At 41.6% G+C, this 26,399-nt stretch overlaps 1 long non-coding RNA gene and 2 pseudogenes across 1 annotated transcript; 1 reads left to right on the top strand and 2 right to left on the bottom strand.

Moving 5' to 3' along the window:
- Window positions 1–2,042: 2,042 nt before the first annotated feature.
- On the bottom strand, window positions 2,043–3,111 carry LOC149975210 (B2 bradykinin receptor pseudogene; annotated as a pseudogene).
- Window positions 3,112–5,471: 2,360 nt separating this feature from the next.
- LOC110498337 (B2 bradykinin receptor pseudogene) lies at window positions 5,472–7,175 on the bottom strand (annotated as a pseudogene).
- A 13,214-nt stretch (window positions 7,176–20,389) lies between these two features.
- On the top strand, window positions 20,390–22,319 carry LOC110498571 (uncharacterized). The gene is made up of 4 exons (XR_002469848.3): window positions 20,390–20,694; window positions 21,712–21,741; window positions 21,975–22,081; window positions 22,199–22,319. It is a non-coding gene; the product is annotated as an uncharacterized LOC110498571 (long non-coding RNA).
- The last annotated feature ends 4,080 nt before the right edge of the window (window positions 22,320–26,399 follow it).

Raw genomic sequence — 26,399 nt, 5'->3', positions numbered from 1 at the left:
ATCAAACATGCAAAGCGTCAATACAGGATTAAGATTGAATCCTACTACACCGGCTCTGACGCTCATCGGATGTGGCAGGGCTTGAAAACTATTATGGACTACAAAGGGAAACCCAGACGCGAGCTGCCCAGTAACACGAGCCTACCAGATGAGCTAAATGCCTTTTATGCTCGCTTCGAGGCAAGCAACACTGAATCATGCACAAGAGCATGAGCTGTTCTGGATGACTGTGTGATAACTCTCTCGGTAGCCGATGTAAGCAAGACCTTTAAACAGGTCAACATTCACAAAGCCACGGGGGCAGACGGATTTCCAGGATTGTACTCAAAGCATGCGCAGACAAACTGGCAAGTGTCTTCACTGACATTTTCAACCTCTCCCTGAGTCTGTAATACCTACATGTTTCACGCAGACCACCATAGTCCCTGTGCCCAAGGAAGCGAAGGTAACCTGCCTAAATTATTACCGCCCCATAGCACTCACGTCGGTAGTCATGAAGTGCTTTGAAAGGCTAGTCATGGCTCACATCAACAGCAACAGGATACCCTAGACCCACTCCAATTCGCATAACCCCCCAACAGATCCACAGATGACGCAATCTCAATCGCACTCCACACTGCCCTTTTCCACCTGGACAAAAGAAACACCTATGTGAGAAAATCTGTTCATTGACGACAGCTCAGTGTTCAACACCATAGTGCCCATGAAGCTCATCACTAAGCTAAGTACCCTGGGAATAAACACCTCCCTCTGCAACTGGATCCTGGACTTCCTGACGGGCCACCCCCTGGTGGCAAGGGTAGGCAACAAAATGTCTTCTACGCTTATCCTCAACACTGGGGCCTCTCAGGGGTGTGTACTTAGTCAACCTCCTATACTCCCTGTTCACCCACGATTGTGTGGCCAAACACGACTTCAACACCATCATTAAGTTTGCTGACAACACAACAAGGGTAGGCCGACAACGATGAGACAGCCTATAGGGAGGAGGTCAGAGACCTGCCAGTGTGGTGCCAGGACAACAACCTCTCCCTCAATGTGAGCAAGACAAAGGAACTGATTGTGGACTACAGGAAAAGGTGGGCCGAACTGGCCCCCATTAACATTGACGTTGCTGTAGTGGAGCGGGTTGTGAGTTTCAAGTTCCTTGGTGTCCACATCACCAACGAACTATCATGGTTCAAACACACCAAGACAGTCGTGAAGAGGGCACGACAAAACCTTTCCCCCTCAGGAGACTGAAAAGATTTGGCATGGGTCCCCAGATCCTCAAAAAGTTCTACAGCTGCACCATTGAGAGCATCCTGACCAGTTGCATCACTGCCTGGTATGGCAACTGCTCGGCATCTGACCACAAGGCACTACAGAGGGTAGTGCGAACGGCCCAGTACATCACTGGGGCCAAACTTCCTGCCATCCAGGAGCTATATGATAGGCGATATTGGAGGAAAGCCCATCAAATTTTCAGAGACTCCACTCACCCAAGTCATAGACTTTTTTCTCTGCTATCACACGGTACCGGAGCGCCAAGTCTAGGACCAAAAGTCTCCTTAACAGCTTCTACCCCCAAGCCATGAAACTGCTGAACAATCCATCAAATGGCCACCAGACTATTTACGTTGCCACCCCCCTCCATTTGTTTTGCTACTCGCTGTTTATTATATATGCCTAGTCACTTCACCCCTACCTACATGTACAAATGACCTCAACTAACCTGTACCCCCGCACACTGACTCTGTACTGGTACCCCCTGTAAATAGCCTCGTTATTGTTATGTTATTGTGGTACTTTGTATTATTTTTTACTTTAGTTTATTTGGTAAATATTTTCTTAACCTCTTGTTAACTGAGATGTTGGTTAAGGGCTTGTAAGTAAGCATTTCACGGTAAGGTTTACACTTGTATTCGGCGCATGTGACAAATAAAGTTTGATTTCATTTAAAGAAAACACACAAAAGCTAAATACAACGTAAACACAAAACACATTCACAAGTTGCTGTTACACAAAACAGTGAGGCTAGTGCAGAAATATGTGCCTTAAAATTACATGGTTATTTGGGGTTTATAAATCATACCTTAGTGGAGTCTGTGTACTTAATGGTGGAGTTGAGATTGACAATATGATAGGACTTCCTTCCCTTTCCACAGCACATCATCTGTCTACATACCCCTCTTGCCCTCTGCTTAAAGTGCTTCCCCACAATCACGTACAGAAAAGGGTTCAGTGAGCTGTTGCTGTAGCCCAGGTAGGTAGCCAGTTGAGTGCTGATTTCTAATACATCCACCCAGTCGCAGCCAGAGATGACCTCATAGTGATACAAGGTATCCAGGAAGATGACGACCTGGTAGGGCAGCCAGCAGAGGATGAAGATGGCCAGGACGATAAGCACTAGGTGGGCAGCCTTCCTCTCCGTGCCTGCTGCCGTCGTGCTCCTCATCCTGCTCGCCTGGTTGTCCCGTAGGACACTGATGATGTGGTAGCTGCAGAAGGACACAATGGGTATAGGAACCAGAAAGCCCACTATGTTGACGGTCAGGTTGTAGCGCAGCCTCCAGCCATCGTGGGGGTATGCCATGTAGCACGCCTCCACCCCCAGTTGGGGGAAGAACTGGACGGATCGGAAGAGCAGGGCTGGGAGGCTGAGAAGAGCGCCCACCACCCAGACAACCAGGCAGATCCCGCTGGCCCAGGCTGGTTTTCTTCCCCTGCCCTGGGACGACAGGGGACGTGCCAGCACCAGGTACCTGTCCACACTCACCAGCGTAAGGAACAGGACACTGCAGTAGTAGTTCATCCCAATGACAATGTTCACCAGCTGACACATAAGCTCACCAAATGGCCAGTGGAACTCCTGTATGACCGCCACCACCCAGAAGGGCAGGCAGGACACCATGAGGAGGTCTGCAGCAGCCAGGTTCCCCAGGTAGATGTCTGCCACTGTGCTGTGTCTCTTCTGGAAGCAGAACACACACAGCACGAAGGTGTTGCCCACCATTCCCAGCAGGCAGATGACGGACATGTAAACTGGCTGGATGGAGTACACCCAATTCCAGGCTGCTGTGTGGTTACACTCCATTAAAGGGTCCACCGACCAGTTTGAGACCATTTCGAGAGCTGTCTGAAGAGAGATTGTGTGTGTCAATGTTGGAGCACAATGTTATATTATAAAACATCAAAAAAGCTTTTAATTATGTCAATGCTACTGAACATGTGTACCACGACTTCTCTCATTTCAAAGTAAAGTAAACTGCTACCCTCTGGTTCAAAATAAAATTAATAATGCGCTAATGGACTGGGGAGGATGAGAATGGAAGGGCTAATATTGATATTAGTAAGAGTACACAGGCTCTGCGTGCTGTTGCCTTGTGAAGCACACCTCAGCTCTTTACATAAACCACCGTGATGTACAGTCATCTAAAAGGCTCTGCAGGCAACAGATGGTCCTTCTCTCTTATCTGGATGACATGGAGCACACTCTCTGTGGACTGACTCTGTCTACACCTCCCTCCCTCTGTACTGTAAGTCGGCACAGCTTCACTCAGTGGAATCCAGAGAGTATGTTTTCAGTCTCCCAAGAGAAAAGTAAAAGTGCATGGGATACTCGCTCTGTCTACACCTCCCTCACTGTACTGTAAGTCAGCACAGCCTCAGTGGAATTCAAAAAAGTGTGTTTTCATTCTATCAAGACACGAGTAAAAGAATGGGGTACCTTACAGTGACTGGGGGAGAATATTATTGTAGGTTACTCAGTATCACTCTTTCTGACTGAAGTACCTAGGAGTACCACAATTACTTTGACCCAGCAGCAAAATACTTTCCTCTCTGCTCCTCATCAACTACTTCACCCACACAATGGTTTCAATTTCAGTTTCAAGTTGTATTAGTCGTATGTACAAGATAGACATGGTACACAGTGGTACAATCAAATGCTTACTTGCAGGTTCCTTTTCGACAATGCAACAACAACAAGAAATAATAAAAGATATGAATATGAACATAAAGTAAATGGGTCAGTAGAAGAGAATAAACATTTGACCATAAAATACAGGAAGGCACACTTTAAAGTACAATATTAACACATGTAAGAGGGGATTGGGGGGCAAGTGTTTAAGTACATGTAAAAAAAAAACTATTATTTCTTGTCTCAGATATAGGACAGACACTTCAGAACAAACTTATTTTATTTTGGGACTATCTGTTGTTCCATGTATTGAATCTGTTATTCTATGTGTTTGTATGAGCTAATAGCAGGACAAAACATGTTTTTCATCGAATTATACATTTTTTAAAAATGTGATACTTCAAAGGGGTATTAAAATTCTCAAAACTTCTTTCTTTACTGCAGCGATCCCTCCGATGCTTCCTGAAGTCAACAATCAACTCCTTTGTTTTGCTGACGTTGAGGTGGAGGTTGTTGTCCTGGCACCACAAATGCCAGTTCACTTACCTCCCCCCTATAGGCTGACTCGTCGTTGCGGTCACACCTGCTCCTGCTCTTCCTCCCCTGGCGCTCGAGGGGCATTACGCACTCAAGACACCATCAGTACGCACACCTGCCTTCCCCCCGTCACGCACATCAGCAATCATTGGACTCACGTGGACTCAATTACTTGTGTCATTACATTCCCTATATCTGTCTGTTCCCAAACTCTGTGGTGACGTCAGTCCTGGGTCGCTGCCGATGGAACCGGGAGTGCCTACTTCTACAACCATCACTCCTGTGTTCCAATGGCACGTTGTGTTAGCTAATCCAAGTTGATTATTTTAAAAGGCTAATTGATCATTAGAAAACCCTTTTGCAATTATGTTAGCACAGCTGAAAACTGTTGTCCTGATTAAAGAGGCAATAAAACTGGCCTTCTTTAGACTATTTGTGGTTTCAATTACAGGCTCAAAATGGTCAGAAACAAAGACCTTTGTTCTGAAACTCGTCAGTCTATTCTTGTTCTGAGAAATAAAGGCTATTCCATTCTAGAAATTGCCAAGAACTGAAGATCTGGTACAACCAGAATAGAAAGAGGAGTGGGATGCCCCAGTGCACAACTGAGCAAGAGGACAAATAGATTAGAGTGTCTAGTTTGAGAAACAGATGCCTCACAAGTCCTCAACTGGCAGCTTCATTAAATAGTACCCGCAAAACACCAATCTCAAAGTCAACAGTGAAGAGGCGATTTCCATGATGCTGGCCTTCTAGGCAAAGAAAAAGCCATATCCTACAACAAGACAATTACCCAAAGCACAGCTCCAACCTATTTAAGGGAGAAGCAGTCAGCTGGTATTCGGTCTATAATGGAGTGGCCAGCACAGTCACCGGATCTCAACCCTATTGAGCTTTTGTGGGAGCAGCTTGATCGTATGGTACGTAAGAAGTGCCCATCAATCCAATCCAACTTGTGGGAGGAGCTTCAGGAAGCATGGGGTGAAATCTCTTCAGATTACCTCAACAAATTGACAATTAGAATGCCAAAGGTCTATGATGCCTGCTCCCGGAGGACATACAGGGCCATGACCAGGTGGAAGGGCACCCAGCAAAGCAGGAAGGTCAGGAGAACAGACAGCACCTGCAGAGTGGCCTTCATCTCCATGGTAGGGGTGCCCAGCAGCAGGCCATAGCCCCACACTAACAAACAGGCCAGCTTGGCATAGGAGGGACTCCTCATACTCCAGGGATTCATCGTATGCACCAATGCCACATAGCGGTCCACGCTGACCAGAGCCAAGAAGTAGATACTGCTGTAGGCATTCATGTTGATTCCCACGTTGACCAGGCGACACAGCAGGGGGCCGAAGGGCCAGTCAAAGCCATTGGCCACATTGACAGCCCAGAGGGGGAGGCAGGAGACCAGGAGCAGATCAGCGGCAGCCAGGTTGCTCAGGTTGATCTCTGCTACGGTGCAGGCCTTCTTATGCAGGCAGAATAACAACAAGACAAACACGTTATCCAGAATCCCCAGTACGCTGGTGGCCAGGATGTAGGCCAGTTGCATGGTGTGAAGCCAGTCCCACTCCTCAGCGTAAGGGCAGTGGCTGGTGTTGGTACTGTTGCTTCCAGTCATGTCTATGGAGCTGGAGAGAATATGTTGTGTAAATGTAACTGTGGTTGTTCAAGGAGGGGGACAGGGGTATATGGCAGATAGGGGAGACCGGGGCACAATGTTACACTTTCAGTCTTTTGCTTATTTATGAAAATATTATTTGATTTAACAACATAGATATCTCAGTTACCATTATACACTGTATCTCTGTTTCTAAGACATACCAATCGTTTACAATTCAACCGAAAGTGTCGGAAGTCAAAATGTTACAATTAACCCAGAGGCTAACTGGGTTAACTGTAACACTGTCTTCAGTAGTAAAAAATTAGGTGTAATTTAAAAAAAAAAATGATTTGAAACTGATACCGTAAAATTTCAATTAAACACAGTCTAAAATAGCCACTTGTCCCTTTTAATAGCCTGGCAACTACACACACTTCAGCAAATAAACACCTGTAATGAATTACCATTAATTGTTTGAGGTTTAATGTTTGATTCATTAAATTAAATAATTCAGTAACCACTCTGAAAAAAGGATGACATACATCCATTTTATCGCCAGTAAGAAACTGCTAGCCATTGGCCGCAAACAGCTAAGAACTGCTAGCTAACTGGCAAGCACAAAAACTATTCTGGGAGTACAGACCCGTAAAAATAGGCCAATTACCCTCTAGTGGTGAAAGAAAGAACTGACAAAAATGCACAGTCAAAGAGGAAAATAATTATTGTGTCAAAGAAAAAATAAGTTTTGAAATGGAGGCATACTAAGACAAAAGAAACGTGACACAGCGTGTAAATGATAACACATTAGTGCTAGAAATGAAGAAAAAAATATGTTTTCATTTTGGGCATGTCATATTGACAAAAACACTGAGAAGCCAAAATGTATATATTTTCATTATTATTTCACTTATAATTCACTGTATCAGAATTCAAGTGGGTCAGTTCACATACACTAAGTTGACTGTGCAGTTTAAACAGCTTGGAAAATTCCAGAACATTATGTCATGGCTTTAGAAGCTTCTGATAGGCTAATTGACATCATCTGAGTCTATTGGAGTTGTACCCGTGGATGTATTTCAAGGCCTACCTTCAAACTCAGTGCCTCTTTGCGTGACATCACGTGCCTCTTTGCGTCATACTGCTCAGGAAGGAGACGCGTTCTGTCTCCTGGAGATGAACGTACTTTGGTGCGAAAAGTGCAAATCAATCCCAGAACAGCAAATGACCTTGTGAAGATGCTGTAGGAAACAGGAACAAAAGTATCTATATTCACAGTAAAATGAGTCCTATATCGACATAACCTGAAAGGCTGCTCACTGCTCCAAAACATCCACAAAAAAGCCAGACTACGGTTTGCAACTGCACATGGGGACAAAGATCAAACTTTTTGGAGAAATGTCCTCTGGTCTGAGGAAACAAAAATATAACTGTTTGGAGGAAAAAGGGGGAGGCTTGCAAGCCGAAGAACACCATCCCAACCGTGAAGCACGGGGGTGGCAGCATCATGTTGTGGGGGTGCTTTGCTGCAGGAGGGACTGGTGCACTTCTCAAAATTGATGGCATCATGAGGTAGAAAAATTATGTGAATATATTGAAGCAACATCTCAAGACATCAGTCAGGAAGTAAAGCTTGGTCGCAAATGGGTCTTCCAAATGGACAATGACCCCAAGCATACTTCCAAAGTTGTGGCAAAATGGCTTAAGGACAACAAAGTCAAGGCATTGGAGTGGCCATCACAAAGCCCTGACCTCAATCCTATAGAAGATTTGTGGGCAGTACTGAAAAAGCGTGCGCGAGCAAGGAGGCCTGCAAACCTGACTCAGTTACACCAGCTCTGTCAGGAGAAATGGGCCAAAACTCACCCAATTTGTTGTGGGAAGCTTGTGGAAGGCTCCCTGAAACGTTTGACCCAAGTTAAACAATTTAAAGGCAATACTACGAAATACTATTTGAGTGTATGTAAACTTCTGACCCACTTGGAATGTGATGAAATAAATAAAAGCTGAGATAAATCATTCTCTCTGCTATTATTCTGACATTTCACATTCTTAAAATCAAGTGGTAATCCTATCTGACCTAAGACAGGGAATTTTTACTAGGATTAAATGTCAGGAATTGTGAAAAACTGAGTTTAAATGTATTTGGCTAAGGTGTATGTAAACTTCCGACTTCAACTGTATGTACAGTGGGGCAAAAAAGTATTTAGTCAGCCACCAATTGAGGCCTGCAATTTTCATCATAGGTACACTTCAACTACGACAGACAAAATTTTTAAAAAATTCCTCCAGAAAATCACATTGTAGGATTTTTAATGAATTTATTTGCAAATGATGGTGGAAAATAAGTATTTGGTCAATAACAAAAGTTTATCTCAATACTTTGTTATATACCCTTTGTTGGCAATGACAGAGGTCAAACGTTTTCTGTAAGTCTTCACAAGGTTTTCACACACTGTTGCTGGTATTTTGGCCCATTCCTCCATGCAGATCTCCTCTAGAGCAGTGATGTTTTGGGGCTGTTGCTGGGCAACACGCACTTTCAACTCCCTCCAAAGTTTTCTATGGGGTTGAGATCTGGAGACTAGCTAGGCCACTCCAGGACCTTGAAATGCTTCTTACGAAGCCACTCCTTCGTTGCCTGGGCGGTGTGTTTGGGATCATTGTCATGCTGAAAGACCCAGCCACGTTTCATCTTCAATGCCCTTGCTGATGGTAGGCTTTGTTACTTTGGTCCCAGCTCTCTGCAGGTCATTCACTAGGTCCCCCCGTGTGGTTCTGGGATTTTTGCTCACCGTTCTTGTGATCATTTTGACCCCACGGGGTGAGATCTTGCATGGAGCCCCAGATCGAGGGAGATTATCAGTGGTCTTGTATGTCTTCCATTTCCTAATAATTGCTCCCACAGTTGATTTCTTCAAACCAAGCTGCTTACCTATTGCAGATTCAGTCTTCCCAGCCTGGTGCAGGTCTACAATTTTGTTTCTGGTGTCCTTTGACAGCTCTTTGGTCTTGGCCATAGTGGAGTTTGGAGTGTGACTGTTTGAGGTTGTGGACAGGTGTCTTTTATACTGATAACAAGTTCAAATAGGTGCCATTAATACAGGTAACGAGTGGAGGACAGAGGAGCCTCTTAAAGAAGAAGTTACAGGTCTGTGAGAGCCAGAAATCTTCCTTGTTTGTAGGTGACCAAATACTTATTTTCCACAATAATTTACAAATAAATTCATTACAAATCCTACAATGTGATTTTCTGGATTTGTTTTCTCATTTTGTCTGTCATAGTTGAAGTGTACCCATGATGAAAATTACAGGCCTCTCTCATCTTTTTAAGTTGGAGAACTTGCACAATTGGTGGCTAACTAAATACTTTTTTGCCCCACTGTATATACACTGCTCAAAAAAATAAAGGGAACACTTAAACAACACAATGTAACTCCAAGCCAATCACACTTCTGTGAAATCAAACTGTCCACTTGGGAAGAAACACTGATTGACAATACATTTCACATGCTGTTGTGCAAATGGAATAGACAACAGGTGGAAATTATAGGCATTTAGCAAGACACCCCCAATAAAGGAGTGGTTCTGCAGGTGGTGACCACAGACCACTTCTCAGTTCCTATGCTTCCTGGCTGATGTTTTGGTCACTTTTGAATGCTGGCGGTGCTTTCACTCTAGTGGTAGCATGAGACGGAGTCTACAACCCACACAAGTGGCTCAGGTAGTGCAGCTAAAATGTGATTTTTTTAGGTTACAAATAGACGTCTATGTTTGGTTCAGATTTTGTTGGGTCTGGGCCACCCTTGATTTGACCCAAACATAAACACCTATAAATTTTGTTTTTTCAACTTGGATTCAGAACCAAAAATTTGCCTGATTCAACATCCGGAAAATACATATTTTCAACGTATGGAAAATACATATTTTCACAACTGGAAAATAAGTATTTTTAACTTTCATTCAGAACCGAATGACCGGGTAAACAACCTGTGCAACCAGTTCTGTTAATCATATGATCATATGATCATCTCGACTGCAATCATATTACTAGATGGGATACACCTGATCCAGCTAATTTAGGTTACAATGAAGCTGAGTAATTGAAGCCTGATTTCAACTTCCCGAAAATAAGTATTTTTCAACATCCGGAAAGAAGCCTTTTCAACGTTGTGGAAAATATGTATTTTAAAAGTACAGTATGGAAAATAGGCATTGTCACCTTTCATTCCAAACCTAAATTGAACCTAACTTTTTCAGTTTGATTACTGGGACCATTATAATTTAGCAGGGGCTGCATTTTTTGGCCTCACCTAGGGCGGCAGAACGGCAAGGACCGGCCCTGGATGTAGCCTATAGCCTAAGTTAGAAGCTTATGCATATTAGCCAATAATTAATAAGCTCAATGTTAGGCTTAATACTGCAGTGAATATATCCAGTCAATTTACACAGCGAAAGAAAATCATAGGTAGCCTAGACTATGTGCACTCCAAAGCTACTCTATTGTTTAAGTTTTTTAGGGACAAGAAATCATCCTACCTAGGCTACAACAACATAATGTAATGAAGAATGTTATTGTTTTCAAGTGAGTTAAAAAACTCTAGTCTAGACTATAAACTGCGGTGAAACGTCTACACTATGTCATTTGAATAACCGCTCAAAAGCCTGTGTATTTTGTCAGGATGTATTGAATTTGGTGAAAAGGACAGTGAATTTCTTAATACTTTGAAAACGTCTTACCAAGCTCCTGTTTGTATCACACACACAGTTTTTTTTCTCTTAGCGATTATTCTGAACTTTAAAAACGTGTAACCACGTTAAGTATAAGCCTATTGGTGACAGTCATTTACTTTGTGTTATTCTGTAATGTATCTCATGTACACTGTAATTGTTTGAGTGTTACTTATTTTGTGACTAACAAATTATATTAGTTGAACTGGGTAAATGCATTCCTCATTTTACAGGGTAATTATTTGATTGACTATATACTTATAATTTAGTAGGTGTATTGGAAGTTGTTATATACACTGTACACATAGCACATGCTTGGGAACTACCTTGACATTCCTGATCTGCTTGCCTCAATAAATGATTGCTAAAACATTGGTCGCCAGGATTAGGTATTTGTATCTAGTCTCTTAATAATTGCATAACGGTGCAATTTAGACACATGTTCATTATAGTCATACTGCCAGTTGATGTAAGGCTCGCTACCTTGACTAGATTCCTCCGGAGACGCACAGGGCCTGTTGTATTTATTCACATAATAATGGAGTCAGATTGATAAATGTTATTATTATATTCAAAATAATTTCGACATAATGTTTGGAAAATGTCCATCCCTTACAGAGGAAGGCCCTAACAATTGTCAAAGATTCCAGCCATCATAGACTGTTCTCTCTGCTACCGCACGGTAAGCGATACCAGAGCTCCAAATCTGGGACCAAAAGGCTCCTGCACAGCTTCTACCTCCAAACCATAAGACTGCTGAACTGTTAATCAAAAGGCTACCCAGACTATTTGCATTGACCCCCTTTTTTTTTGCACTGGCTCTGTGCGCAGTCACTGGACTCTCTCTACCCACACACACTCACACAATTCCTTCAGAAAGTATTCACACCCACTGACTTTTTCGACATTTTGTTGTTACAGCCTGAATTTAAAAGGGATTCAATTGAGATGTTTAGTCACTGACCTACACGCAATACCCTATAATGTCACAGTGATTTTTTAATTATTTTTTTTATTTTATTTTTTACATTTTACAAATTAATACAAATTAAAAGCTGAAATGTCAAGTCAATATCTATGTATCAATACACCCAATCACTACAAAAATACAGATGTCCTTCCTAACTCAGTTGCCGGAGAGGAAGGAACGATCAGGGATTTCACCATGAGGCCAATGGCGACTTTAAAACAGTTAGAGTTTAATGGCTGTGATAGGAGAAAACTGAGGATGGATCAACAACATTGTAGTTAATCCTCAATACTAACCTAATTGGTGGCTGCATCATGTTATGTGTATGCCTGTAATCGTTAAGGACTGGGGAATGGAGCTAAGCACAGGAAAAATCCTAGAAAAAAACCTGGTTCAGTCTGCTTTCCACCTACACACTGGGAGATTTTTTTTCACCTTTCAGCAGGACAATAACCTAAAACACAAGGCCAAATCTAAACTGGAGGTGTTTACCAAGAAGACAAAGGTGCTTCTACAAAGTATTGACTCAGGGGTGTGAATACTTATCTAAATATTTCTGTATTTAATTTAATACATTTGCAAAAATGTCTAAAAATATGTTTTCGCTTTGTCATTATGGGGTATTGGTGTGTACAGTAGATGGGTGATCTGTGTAATCCATTTTGAATTCAGGCAATAACACAACGAAATGTAGAATAGGTCAAGGGGTATGAATACTTTCTGAATTCACTGTACCACACTGACACACACACACACACACACACACACAACATATGCTCACGCATACAAAACACACATGCATGTTGACGCCACACACACTTTCACACGCTTCACATATATGCTGCTGCTACTCTGTTTATTATCTATCCTAATTGCCTTGTCACTCTTACCCCGACCTACATGTACATATTACCTCAATTTCCTCAACTATTTTGTACCCCTGAACATTCACTCGGTACAGGTACTCCTTGTATATAGCAACATTATTGTTATTTTATTGTGTTACTATTTCCTTTAAAAAAAATTATTTGCTAATCTGTTCTTACTTTTTAACTGCATTGATGGGGAAGCATTTCATGGTAAAGTCTACACCTGTTGTATTCGGTGCATGTGACAATACAATTGGATTTGATGATCAATATATCTTGTTATGGAAACATTTGGGAGATAAAACATTGTTCAATAATTCTCCTAAGCATTATGATACAAGCAGCTAATAGGCTTATACATTATCCTGTTATCATTGTTTCACATACCAGTATCCTCATCAGCAGTGATTTATGACAAAACTGACAAAAGTAAAAGAAAAATCTGACAAAATAAACATTCACACAGTCATCTTCCCTTTTGTAAAATGTGCTCTAAAATAAGAGGAGGCAGCAATTCAATGATGTTTACCCTAAATATATTCTGAACTAACAATTTATTGTGATTTATATAAGCAGTTCTTCAATATTTATAAATGTTCTTACACTAGGGAAAAACACTAGCCTATGTTTGACATATACATTAACAGAACTTAATCTTACAAACCTTGTCGGCTGGAGCGAGAGTCCTCTAGACTGTGTGTAAATCCAGAAGTGCCGTGCGTCTGGTCAGTCCAGTCAAGACGTTTCCGCACAGTGTTCCTCTACCCTGTGGTCGGCACCAACTCACTCTCTTAAAGGAGGAAGGAGTCCATAATGGAAGTGATGTCACTCCATCTGTGCACTTCTTTTCTTCCATTTTGTTTTACATCTTATATTCAAACAAGATCACGTGAGTGTGAAATATGAAAACACTTGAAATGATCTGGTTTGTCTTGTTGACCACTTCGGTCGAGCTTTAAATGATGTGCAGCTTATAAAGGCTTCATAAAGCCTTTATAAACACTAGCAAACATTTAGCTAGCTAGTAGGTTCAACTAAATAAAAATCCCCCTAGATGGTCATAACAAAAATGATGTTATAACTCCAAGATCGCATAGCAGTTCAGACGTCTTTTGTCCTCGTCTTGTCGTGTCCTGTATATATATATATATTTACAACTTTTTTCACATACATTTTATTTTTATTTTCCATCAACTCATCTTCAAAACACTCTCCTGCAACCCGCCTCACCAATTTATATTTATAAAAAAGTATTATTTATCTCAGATCTGTAATCCTCCAAGAAGCTAGCCAGAAACTCCAAGAAGCTAGTCAGAAACTAGCCAGAAGCTAGCCAGGAGCTAGCCCAGAAGCTAATCCAGAAGCTAATCAGAAGCTAGTTAGCTTCTTTACTGGCAAATTGTTAGTATTCAGCTAACCACGGTTTGTGGTCATCAGCTATCCTTTAGCTCGAAAATCTATCGAAAATCTATCGCCAGTTTTGTACGGCGCAGCGCGGCTCGGAACGGAACATACCGGATCAATTTTTCTCTCCATGTCCCTGGATTTCAACTGCTCTCTGGACATTCATACCCGGATCTCACAGCTAGCTAGCTGCTATCCGTGTGATAATCGGCTTTCGTCGATTCCGGAGCAAACATCAATTATTCCGGTGCTAGCCAGCTCCGTCAATCACTCCTGAGTTCCATCATTCACTCCTGGGCTGCAGTCACCGATCCGGACCCGTTTTACTGCCTACTCGGAGCCCCACCGGGCCTTCACAACTGGACTGCCAACGTTATCTACCTGAAGGAGATCCGGCTGGCTCCTCCGTCGCGACGTTACCTGAACGCCCATCTGCGGCCCGCTAACCGTTAGCTGTCTTACCGGCTGCTATCTGAATAGCCTCTATAACTATATCTATTGTTCTTATTTTTGTTGTTGTTGTGTGATTTGGATTAATCCCCTCTACCACACGGAACCCCACTAATCTACTGACTGAACGCAAGAGGTGGCTAACAACATACCTCCATCCTATGCTAGCTTGCTACCGATGGCCTGGCTAGCTGTCTAAATCGCCGTGACCCTCAACCAACCTCTCCACTCACTGGACCCTTTTGATCACTCGACTAAGCATGCCTCTCCTTAATGTCTTGTCCATTGCTGTTCGGGTTAGTGTTTATTGGCTTATTTCACTGTAGAGCCTCTAGTCCTGCTCACTATACCTTATCCAACCTATTAGTTCCACCACCCACACATGCAATGACATCTCCTGGTTTCAATGATGTTTCTAGAGACAATATCTCTCTCTTCATCACTCAATACCTAGGTTTACCTCCACTGTATTCACATCCTACCTTACCTTTGTCTGTACATTATACCTTGATGCTATTTTATCGCCCCCAGAAACCTCCTTTTACTCTCTGTTCCAGACGTTCTAGACGACCAATTCTTATTGCTTTTAGCCGCACCCTTATTCTACTCCTCCTATGTTATGCTGGCAATGTAGAGGTGAATCCAGGCCCTGCAGTGCCTAGCTCCACTCCTATTCCCCAGGCGCTCTCTTTTGACGACTTCTGTAACCGTAATAGCCTTGGTTTCATGCATGTTAACATTAGAAGCCTCCTCCCTAAGTTTGTTCTATTCACTGCTTTAGCACACTCTGCCAACCCGGATGTTCTAGCTGTGTCTGAATCCTGGCTTAGGAAGACCACCAAAAATTCAGACATTTTAATTCCAAACTACAACATTTTCAGACAAGATAGAACTGCCAAAGGGGGCGGTGTTGCAATCTACTGCAAAGATAGCCTGCAGAGTTCTGTCCTACTATCCAGGTCTGTACCCAAACAATTTGAACTTCTACTTTTAAAAATCCACCTCTCTAAAAACAAGTCTCTCACCGTTGCCGCCTGCTATAGACCACCCTCTGCCCCCAGCTGTGCTCTGGACACCATATGTGAACTGATTGCCCCCCATCTATCTTCAGAGCTCGTGCTGCTAGGCAACCTAAACTGGAACATGCTTAACACCCCAGCCATCCTACAATCTAAACTTGATGCCCTCAATCTCACACAAATTATCAATGAACCTACCAGGTACCTCCCCAAAGCCTTAAACACGGGCACCCTCATAGATATCATCCTAACCAACTTCCCCTCTAAATACACCTCTGCTGTCTTCAACCAAGATCTCAGCGATCACTGCCTCATTGCCTGCATCCGTAATGGGTCAGCGGTCAAACGACCTCCTCTCATCACTGTAAAACGCTCCCTGAAACACTTCAGCGAGCAGGCCTTTCTAATCGACCTGGACGGGGTATCCTGGAAGGATATTGACCTCATCCCGTCAGTAGAGGATGCCTGGATATTTTAAAAAAATGCCTTCCTAACCATCTTAAATAAACATGCCCCATTCAAGAAATTTAGAACCAGGAACAGATATAGCCCTTGGTTCTCCCCAGACCTGACTGCCCTTAATAACCAACACAAAAACATCCTATGGCGTTCTGCATTAGCATCGAACAGCCCCCGTGATATGCAGCTGTTCAGGGAAGCTAGAAACCATTATACACAGGCAGTTAGAAAAGCCAAGGCTAGCTTTTTCAAGCAGAAATTTGCTTCTTGCAACACTAACTCAAAAAAGTTCAGGGACACTGTAAAGTCCATGGAGAATAAGAACACCTCCTCCCAGCTGCCCACTTCACTGAAGATAGGAAACACTGTCACCACTGATAAATCCACCATAATTGAAAATTTCAATAAGCATTTTTCTACTGCTGGCCATGCTTTCCACCTGGCTACTCCTACCCCTGTCAACAGCACTGCACCCCCAACAGCAACTCGCCCAAGCCTTCCCCATTTCTCCTTCTCCCAAATCCATTCAGCTGATGTTCTGAAAGAGCTGCAAAATCTGGACCCCTACAAATCAGCCGGGCTAGACAATCTGGACCCTTTCTTTCTAAAATTATCTGCCGAAATTGTTGCCACCCCTATTACTAGCCTGTTCAACCTCTCTTTCGTGTCGTCTGAGATTCCCAAAGATTGGAAAGCAGCTGCGGTCATCCCCCTCTTCAAAGGGGGGGACACTCTTGACCCAAACTGCTACAGACTTATATCTATCCTACCATGCCTTTCTAAGGTCTTCGAAAGCCAAGTCAACAAACAGATTACCGACCATTTCGAATCTCACCATACCTTCTCTGCTATGCAATCTGGTTTCAGAGCTGGTCATGGGTGCACCTCAGCCACGCTCAAGGTCCTAAACGATATCTTAACCGCCATCGATAAGAAACATTACTGTGCAGCCGTATTCATTGATCTGGCCAAGGCTTTCGACTCTGTCAATCACCACATCCTCATCGGCAGACTCAACAGCCTTGGTTTCTCAAATGATTGCCTCGCCTGGTTCACCAACTACTTCTCTGATAGAGTTCAGTGTGTCAAATCGGAGGGTCTGTTGTCCGGACCTCTGGCAGTCTCTATGGGGGTGCCACAGGGTTCAATTCTTGGACCGACTCTCTTCTCTGTATACATCAATGAGGTCGCTCTTGCTGCTGGTGAGTCTCTGATCCACCTCTACGCAGACGACACCATTCTGTATACTTCCGGCCCTTCTTTGGACACTGTGTTAACAACCCTCCAGGCAAGCTTCAATGCCATACAACTCTCCTTCCGTGGCCTCCAATTGCTCTTAAATACAAGTAAAACTAAATGCATGCTCTTCAACCGATCGCTACCTGCACCTACCTGCCTGTCCAACATCACTACTCTGGACGGCTCTGACTTAGAATACGTGGACAACTACAAATACTTAGGTGTCTGGTTAGACTGTAAACTCTCCTTCCAGACCCATATCAAACATCTCCAATCCAAAGTTAAATCTAGAATTGGCTTCCTATTTCGCAACAAAGCATCCTTCACGCATGCTGCCAAACATACCCTTGTAAAACTGACCATCCTACCAATCCTCGACTTTGGCGATGTCATTTACAAAATAGCCTCCAATACCCTACTCAACAAATTGGATGCAGTCTATCACAGTGCAATCCGTTTTGTCACCAAAGCCCCATATACTACCCACCATTGCGACCTGTACGCTCTCGTTGGCTGGCCCTCGCTTCATACTCGTCGCCAAACCCACTGGCTCCATGTCATCTACAAGACCCTGCTAGGTAAAGTCCCCCCTTATCTCAGCTCGCTGGTCACCATAGCATCTCCCACCTGTAGCACACGCTCCAGCAGGTATATCTCTCTAGTCACCCCCAAAACCAATTCTTTCTTTGGCCGCCTCTCTTTCCAGTTCTCTGCTGCCAATGACTGGAACGAACTACAAAAATCTCTGAAACTGGAAACACTTATCTCCCTCACTAGCTTTAAGCACCAACTGTCAGAGCAGCTCACAGATTACTGCACCTGTACATAGCCCACCTATAATTTAGCCCAAACAACTACCTCTTTCCCAACTGTATTTAATTTATTTATTTATTTTGCTCCTTTGCACCCCATTATTTGTATTTCTACTTTGCACATTCTTCCATTGCAAAACTACCATTCCAGTGTTTTACTTGCTATATTGTATTTACCTTGCCACCATGGCCTTTTTTGCCTTTACCTCCCTTCTCACCTCATTTGCTCACATTGTATATAGACTTGTTTATACTGTATTATTGACTGTATGTTTGTTTTACTCCATGTGTAAACTCTGTGTCGTTGTATCTGTCAAACTGCTTTGCTTTATCTTGGCCAGGTCGCAATTGTAAATGAGAACTTGTTCTCAACTTGCCTACCTGGTTAAATAAAGGTAAAAAAAAAAATGTGCATGCTTCAATAGGGCAGAGGTCCATAAGTTGTTGAAATTCTGGATGCCCAGATAGATACAAACAATGACCAGAAACTGCTATGTAGGAACTCGTAAGTGATTTATTTTTGCTAGTTTCATCTCGTTCTTGATAGCTTGTCTTGTTTTGAGGTGTTTTAACAGATTTCATGTGGCTAAAATATGCTAGCTAGCTAACCAACAACTGTAACGATGTATTTGAGAGAAAAGAAGTGCTCATTGTGCAAATGTATTTATGTTGTCAATAAACGTTGGAGACGATATATAGTTTATGCTGACAATTTAAAGGTGAAATCAAACAATGCTTTTTTTTATGCGCGTGAATGAGTGTTCACACTGGAATTAGAATGCACGGTATTGAAAGAGAGAAAACAGACGGTCGTGAGAGTCAAAACCGCCAACGGCGTCATGTGCGTCAAATTAGAAAGCGAGTGAATTTTTTCTTGCGTCTATGCAAAGCAAAGATGGTAAAGTGAGCGGATAAATTCTAATAAAAAAAATACAACATTTACTCTAGGGTGTAGATGAGCTTTAATATTGCAGATGGTTTGTGGCTTCCATCAATGTAATGGTCTGTATCATTTCCAATCTCCCATATATATTTTTTGTGTGCATATGAATGTATATATATGTATATAGTACCAGTCAAATGTTTGATGCACCTACAGTACTTATTCAAGGGTTTTTCTTTTCTTTTTTACTATTTTCTACATTGAAGAATAATGAAGACAATAGTGAAGACATCAAAACTAAAATAACACATATGGAATCATGTAATAACCATAAAAATGCTCAATCGCATTAAGAAGGAAAAAAAAATCACAAATCAACTTTTTACAAGGCACACCTGTTAATAGAAATGCATTCCAGGTGACTACCTCATGAAGCTAGTTGAGAGAGTGCCAAGCTGTCATCAAGGCAAAGGGTGGCTACTTTGAAGAATCTCAAATATATAATATATTTTTGTTTAACTCTTTTTGCTTACTAAATGATTCCGTATGTGTTATTTCATAGTTTTGATGTCTTCACTATTATTCTATAATGTAGAAAATAGTAAAAATAAAGAGAAACCCTTGAATGAGTAGGTGTGTCCAAATTTTTGACTTGTACTGTGTATTTTTTTGATACCTAAAGGGGCCCTAAAATTCTAAATCAAATAGCTAAATGATCTTTGGTATGACCATCATAAAACAATTCCTTGTGTTAGCTCAGGACTCACAAACATTTCCCAAACACCATGCCCACTAACGTTGCTTCTCTGTATGGAGCGATCGATAGAGCAGCAGAATTCAATTGTCATAACCCTTCCCATTAATCTAATAATAAGGGCTCAGTTAATTCTGTAATGTTTAAGTATTACAGATTCCGCAATAGAAATGTAAAAGTGATTTCCGATTGAGCCGACATGCAGCGTTTACCGTGAACGCAGTCTCCGCTAAAGCTGGAACATTGCCTTTAAATTTCAATCAGGCTGTACAGCTGAACTTCTATGATGCGGATTGAATAGAGCCATAAGTGCTTTTCCACATGTAATTTGCGCTGTTCTTTATCCATGCATGGGCACCAAGCAGACTAAGGACTAAATAGGTTTGATATTGACCCAAAGCAAAGTGACCTTGGTATTTCTCCGCCTCAATGCTGCTGCAGCACTTAGTGCAAATATAGCCATCAATTAACGTAACCACTGATTGTCTGGTAGTGGTCTCTAAGAAAACAATGATTTATTATGGGTGGGTTTAAAACAAATAAAAATGTAAGATGCCATTTATATAGATGGATGACCTATTGTGCCACCCAATACTTTTTGTTGAAGAAGCCCTTTCATTCTCTAGGGTACATGGAAAATGTGCACATTAAAAGCTAGAGTCGATCTCCGCCTGATATCAGCTTAATGAGGAAAATGATGAAAACGTGAGGGCGTTCAATACCAACTGGTATCAAAAGTATAGTTGGTTAACCAAGCCGCCTGTATTGCTGGCCTTGCCTGCTTTTTGGAAAGTCTGAACCTTGGTCGAAAGGTGGGTACAGTGACCTGAAGAACATCGATCATTCAGCTAAACTGCAAAACAAATGTACGGAGCATATAAATGCCCACATCAGATTCAAGTTTCTGGGAAAAAGCTGCATCGATCATGACGAAGGTCTGCGTTTTCAAACTGCTACCAAGCTGCTTATCAACACCACGGCGTTTTTGGACATGCAATAATTTGCTTTTAGAGGACATGACGAGAGGATAAACTCTGCCAACAAGGTCAACTACAATGAGCTTGCAGAGGTAATTGTGCTTTACTTGCTGAACATATGGAACTTTCTACTGTCTTTTCTGGGATGTTGAAAACAATTCCGAATGATTTGATAGCTTCCATTGCATCATCCAATAAAAGTTGGATTAAAGAGAGAGGTTGACGCAGCGCATTTTTTTTTGTGTGCGCTCAAATAGACTTTCCACCTTCCTCCGGTATTTATTTAGCAAAGATGATAACACACAATCACTCCAGACAGACGCAAGCAAAAACTCATGACATAAATGTTGCAGCAGCCTAGCCTACACCTAAACATTAGAAATCTGACATGCTGTATGGGATGAAAACAATACTATTTTTCAATCTGATCAACTGTAGGCTATTAATAAGAGTAGCTGCATACAGCCTATGCGCCAGGTCTATCTGGTCAGGATAAATTAATTGGTAACATTATGTATTTATAGTCCATTTGTGTGTCAGGAGAAAATGTGAATGTGATCCAATTTAGTTTATATTCACAATTGGGCTGGCTAGGCTGCCTATACGTCCAGTATGATTAACTGGAATTAATCAATCAACATAATAGTGATGACATTTTTACAAGGCCTACAGTTGCATAGGCCTGCATGATGCAAACATGCATAAAGCAAGCTTAGTTAGCCCTGTGAGTTATATTGCCTATCAGTTGTTGTCCGTGTCTGGTAAGAGGAAATCCCCCTCCTAATCTAGTCTAAATATCATTTATATGAACAAATGTAAGGTAGCTGCAGTTTGACAGAGTTTTCATTCCACCCCCAGGGCCAGGAGTTTTTTTCAGGAGTTTTTTAAAACCATGTGACCTGATTAGGAAACACTGGTCCCATCATAGTCCTTATAAAACCTTTTTATAACTGATTAATCACTGTCATACCTGTCATACGCAGGGTGCATAGTCTGTGTTTGACTTTATGAATTTTGAGATGTCTGAGTTTAACTTCATAGAGAAACTTGTTGTCCAAACCTACGATGGCGCAGCTGTAATGAAATGTATCTGTTATTTGTATTTACAGCTAACTCCCCTCCTGTTCCCTGATTAAGAGGTGATGATTACTCCACTCCACTCCACTACCATTGCCAACTTTCTCCTTACATTAACCGAAGCCACGTCTCATGTGCCGTTATCAATTTTCTCTCATTACTGTATGTAGAGTCAATCACATACACAATCACATTATTACACATCAATGATTTTACTCCTTGCTTGGACTAACTCATTCTTAGCTCTTTTGTCTAACTGTGTAGTCTGTTGTGTTATTGTTTTTTGTCTTCTCAGTCAAATCCTGTCCGGCACTTGTCAAGCCTCTGAACACCTCAGCTCATGCCTCAGCTCATGCCTCATACCCTCATTCAATCACTGCTGTGATCCCTTTCCACCACTGTGTAAGTTACCCTCATTCCCATTCCCCATAATATTGTACTATGAATGTCTTTATTAAATGCTTTAGGTTAAAAATAATTAGTCTTTGACGATTTTTGAAACACAATTTCTCATCCCAGTGCATTCCGAGCCTATACCGTGGGTCTCCCATCCTCCTCAATTATTCAAGTCACCAGTCTCCAATGGTCTTCACTATTATTCTACAATGTAGAAAATAGTAAAAATAAAGACAATTCCTTGAATGAGTAGGTGTGTCCAAACTTTTTGACTATTTACACATTTTTCCATATGTGATTCTGTTATTCAATGCGTTTCGATGGGCTAAAAGTAGTAATCCAGGATTCAACAAAAAATAGACAATGCATATATAGGCCAAGGGTTTCAAGCTTTGGTTGATTTCAAATGGAATCTACAAATTCATAAAAAAATATAAAAAATGGATTCACGTCTCCATCTCAACCAAAAATGTAATTTAAAGAATACAACTAAATCAAATCAAACTGTATTTAAAGTGCATTTAAAGTTTGATTTGATTTAGTCCTACTAATTAAGTTACAATTTTGGTTGAAATGGATGTGTGAATCCAACAAATCAGTTATTAATTTGTGGAAAAGCTGGAATTAAAGCCAGACCCAGTGGCACAGATACAACTATCTAAGGATACATCTCCTTAAAATGTGTGTATGTGGTTGCATTGACAACCAAACACAATTTGCTTTTGCAGTACAGTAAATAGTCTATTACCTTCTTGACCAGTTAAATTATATGTTGGATTTAGTTTTCCATCTCAACAAAAAACAAGGCAACAGTAAACATGTCGTCCCCACGAATGATGCAGTGCACCCCATTGGGCCAATTAAGAGAGAGTGTGTGACTAACATATTTCAGTTCATTACTATAGCTCCCACCTTGGGCCAATCAGTGTAATTTGGTAAATCCCGGATCTCTATGACAAGACGCATTATTCACCCACGTTTCATCAAAATCGGGCCAGTGCTGTCTGGGATATTGCGTGTGACAAATGTATGAACAGACAGAGACAGATCCACAGTCCCCTCCCTGATTTCATAGTTTATTAAGCCAGTGGCTCATGTGGAACTATCCAAGCAGTAGATACATCTCCTTTAAATGTTGATATTTGGTTGCGTTGTCAACCAAACACAATTCAACATTACATTTTATAATACAGTAAAAAGCCTAAAGTTTAGGCTATAACATAATGTATGTAATGTCCCACTGTTTAGATTGCTTATGTTTATAAGAACTGAGGTCGGGGCGCCCTTGTACTTTAGTTTAACTTTACTCAGATGTGTGCTGGTATTACATAGTTCACATGGCATATCACTCCCGCTGTCTGGCTACGGTCAAATACGGAACTGGAATCCCACAGTACGAATACACAAACTGGATTATGGCAGAATGTTCACTACGTTACATTTTAAAAGCATTTATTCAATTTACAAATGAGTAACACATCCCTATCCACATTTTGAGGTTACTGTAACAAGACATGTCTTATGTAATCATAGAAAGTGTGCATGTTCAAGATAGCATGCAAATGTCACAGGTCTGTGGAGATTTTCACAATTGCTATAACAATCTGCGCAGAATCTCAAATGGCATTGATCACTTGCACCATGTACTTAAATAATCTAAATTACAATCCAGGTCATTTGGTTGTGCTAGTACATGAAGCACAGTAATAACACAAGTTGTATAAATAAACAAAATATCTAACATTGTATTCCCATCTGAACTTTGTTGTGCTTTTAAACAGTTGAAAGCAAAGTGACACCACATTTAGGTGACAATTAAACAAAGAATCTGACATTGATTTTCCATTGGAATTTGGTTGTGCTTTTAGATGGTTGAAAGAATGGTAATTTCACATTTCAACAAACTTTTAACTGTATTTTTGAGTAGGTGAAAATAGGTTGTAATCTATTACCTGGCCTGATGACTCCTTGCTGTCCCCAGTCCACTTGGTCGTGCTATTGCTCCAGTTTCAACTGTTCTGCCTGCGGCTATGAAACCCTGACCTGTTCACCGGACGTGCTACCTTGCCCCGGACCTGCTGTCTCTAGAGATAGAGATAGAGATACTCTGATTGATCGGCTATGAAAAGCCAACTGACATTTACTCCTGAGGTGCTGACCTGTTGCACCCTCTACAACCACTGTGATTATTATTATTTGACCCTACTGGTCATCTATGAACATTTGAACATCTTGGCCATGTTCTATTATAATCTCCACCCGGCACAGCCAGAAGAGGACAGACCACCCCTCAGCCTGGTTCCTCTCTAGGTTTCTTCCTAGGTTCTGGCCTTTCTAGGGAGTTTTTCCTAGCCACCGTGCTTCTACACTTGCATTGCTTGCTGTTTGGGGTTTTAGGCTGGGTTTCTGTACAGCACTTTGTGACATCAGCTGATGTGTAAAGGGCTTTATAAATACGCTTGATTGATTGAATCGCATTGATCAACATATCAACCAAATAATGACCCAATTTTCCACATTGAAAGGACGTGGTGTGCCCAGTGGGACCTTATTTCCCTTCCTCCTGTCCAATGCTTCCTCCATTTTTTTCTGGCACTGAGCTAATTTCAGGTCTGCTGCGTGCAAACTTGAACATCGGAAAATCTGTGCAACTTCCGGTGCTCGTTTACTATGAACACTGAGTACCCGGTTTAAGTTACAGTTTTCACAGTGTCCAAGCAGGCTACTGTGGCTATTTGATCATAATGTAGGCCTACCAGAGTGACCTACCATCAAAAACAATGGAGAAAATGCATTCCCTAACATTTTAACATGGAAACGTCCTTTTTAAGACATGAAAAAAAACTCTTCACCTGACTTGCTTTTCAAAGATGGCTAGAAATGTAAACATTTTGTGCTCTTGTAGAAAACAACCACTCCCCCATTGTTGACAATAAATGAGCTATAACTGGGTTAATAACTCACAAACTACTAAAGAAAATGAACAAATTTTCACAGGTGGCTACATGCAGTTCTCGCTTTGATCTCAAAACAAGCACATCTACTCAAAAACGCTCATGCTGTCCAGTTCAAAGTGAATGGCACAGATCCATATATGGCAATGTTTATTTGCATATAGTCCTATTGCAGCTCTGATTTGGTGATGGCGCACCAAGTCTTGCATGTCAATGCAATAGAATCCTACTACAATCTCTTGCACAGTAAATCTCTTGCATAGTGAGTTTTGCATACTAAGTCTTGCATAGTGTTTCGGTAAGTTACATTGAAACGGGCTAATATTGCGTTGATTCGAGCACAATTCCCACAGCAGAGCGAAACGTTGATAGTGTTAATGAATAAAGGGGAAAACTCTGGAAAGTTGAGTGAAGTTTAACCTTGTGCTTTTCTGCAAGCTGATATTTCTTCTGGGTGGCAGTCCCCTGTGTACTCGTGCAGCTTAGAGGGAACATTGCTCCTGTCTCATATGACAGGTCCTACATGTGGTGGGCCCACAGTAGGCTGCAACCCATCATCCAACAATGTAATATTCCACTGGTGTCATGCAAGACTTCCTGGTCTGTCAACCATTTCCTCCACTTTTCTCAGCCCTTTCCTTTCAAAAATTAGATCATCACAAAAGTTGACGGAAACCTGAAAATCAAACTCTCACATTCTATGCCAGCAACTGCAGTGAGTTGATTGGAAATCCTCTTAAGACGCTGATCATAGTTTCAGATCAGGAAATTGCCCATCTTTGTCTAAGGGTTTCTCAAGTAGTGAATTTCAATCAGTTCATCCATTGACTTTCAAAATGACCACAATACCGAACACTCTTCATCATTGCAAGACAAGTCAATCAACTGTGCTTAGTGCATGCTCTCAGTGCATCACAAACAACCATTGGAGCACCGTGCTTTAGGTGCTGTCAATAAATGCTCCACCTTGCAAGGGAACGGACACTCATTTCCCTTCAACATTTGTCCCGTCTATTTTTTCCACATCTATTCTCAGATTTTGACAAATGCAACAACCGCATGACACTTCCCTTTATTAGTCCCACTTAAAAATGAATTAGCAATCTTTGTTGAGATCAACCGGCGACCTTTTTTCAGCCCCCTTATGTTATGTTGTTTGTTTTTGGAACTGCGAGCACATCTGAAATGGCTAATAAGTCTTCCATGTGCAATATGATACAATTATATTTATGTTTGCGCTCTGCAGGTGACCATATGGTGCCCATGAGTAACACAGTAATAAAACAACACACATATGGTATGTGGTGAAAAAAAACACTTCAACACTGCATATATCAACTGGGGAAAACATTGTCTGAATAACAATGTCC

Source organism: Oncorhynchus mykiss, chromosome 19 (genome assembly GCF_057628025.1).
Source record: "Oncorhynchus mykiss isolate SJ-2025 chromosome 19, ASM5762802v1, whole genome shotgun sequence".
In the NCBI taxonomy this organism is placed as follows: Eukaryota; Metazoa; Chordata; class Actinopteri; order Salmoniformes; family Salmonidae; genus Oncorhynchus; species Oncorhynchus mykiss.
The sequence above is the reverse complement of the archived record's forward strand: the minus strand, read 5'-3'. Positions and strand labels throughout refer to the sequence as shown.